The 1,341-nt window shown below is 43.9% G+C and overlaps 1 pseudogene across 1 annotated transcript; it reads right to left on the bottom strand.

The window, feature by feature from the left end:
- Nucleotides 1-205: 205 nt before the first annotated feature.
- Nucleotides 206-683, bottom strand: LOC308432700 (large ribosomal subunit protein eL21-like; annotated as a pseudogene). Its single transcript has one exon. The product of its transcript is annotated as a large ribosomal subunit protein eL21-like (transcript).
- Between the last annotated feature and the right edge of the window lie 658 nt (nt 684-1,341).

Here is a 1,341-nt window from a genome sequence, read left to right on the forward strand (position 1 = left end):
ATAATATATATAATATGCAATTTATGTATATTGCTGAACTACCTAAACCCACCATCTTTTAATAATGACACAGAAATTTATATTTATTTATCAATGCCTAGGCCTTATAGCTAGGCTAGTTCCCAAATAGTTCATATATCTTTTTTTTTCTTTTTTTTTTCTCTTTTTTTTTTTGCAGTCCAGGTCCTTTATTTCTCTTTGTACATTAGGCCATGAATTCATAGGGAATGGGCTCCAGCAGCTCAGGCTCTTTTCCATTAGTCCTCACAAAGTGCGCTTCTCTGGGTGGCGCAGGCTGGCGCTTCAGCTAAACCAGGTGCCCTTCTCCTTGGCTTCCTTTTTCTTCTGATCGTTCTCCTTCACCCCCTTCAGGAAGCTGTCTCTGCTCTTCGAGTGCCTGATGTGCTCAATCCGCACACTGATCCTCTTGGCCAGAGTCTTGCCCTTAACTTGCTTGTTTACAATGATGCCCACGGCATGCTGGGTGACATTGTAGACTCTTCAGTTTTGCCATGGTAACACTTTTGGGGCGTTCCTTTCTGAACAGTGCCCATTCCCTTGATGTCTACAATATCACCCTTCTTGTAGATTTGCATGTATGTGGCCAAAGGAACAACTCCATGTTTCCTCAAAGGCCTGGAGGACATGTACCGAGTGCCTCTCTTTCCCTTTGTGTTCGTCATGTTGGAGAGTTAACTGGAAGATGGCTGCCGCCTAGTTCATATATCTTAATTAACCCACTTATTGTAATCTGCACTTTGCCACATTACCTCTTCTTCAGTCCTGACACTTGTTCCTTCCTCCTGTCAAATTTCCCCTGTCCCCCAACCACCTGATTCTTTCCCAGAGTTCCTATCTCTTCCTGGATGTCCCACCTTTCCTCTCCTACCCTGGTATAGGCCATCAGCCCTTTATTAAACCAATGAGAAGGTGAAGGAAAAGATGCCTCCAAAACACTAAGACAGGTGATGCTTCATAAAAATAACAAAACCCAAGTCCGGACAGTACTCAGTACTCTGCTGGTACAGAAAGCAACCTTTGAACAATGCAAAGATAACCTTTACACAATGCACAAGGAGATTGTCCCAACATATATGGGGTTAAAGACAGGCACCACCACCGTGCCTGGTTGAATAACTATGTTTATATGTCACACTGTGATGTTTTAGTTTCAGTGCACAAGTACGATACATACTGCTTCAATTAGGAAAGTTAGCACCTTTAACTTAGCCCAGGGTGACCTTGAGCTTCTGATTCAGCTGCATCTCTTCCTTCAGTGCTGGAGACCAAAGGCAGAGCTTCTTCACGCATGCTCAGCAGGCAAGCCTGCCATGACCCAAG

This window comes from Micromys minutus, assembly GCF_963924665.1.
Source record: "Micromys minutus genome assembly, chromosome: 18".
NCBI classification, from domain to species: domain Eukaryota; kingdom Metazoa; phylum Chordata; class Mammalia; order Rodentia; family Muridae; genus Micromys; species Micromys minutus.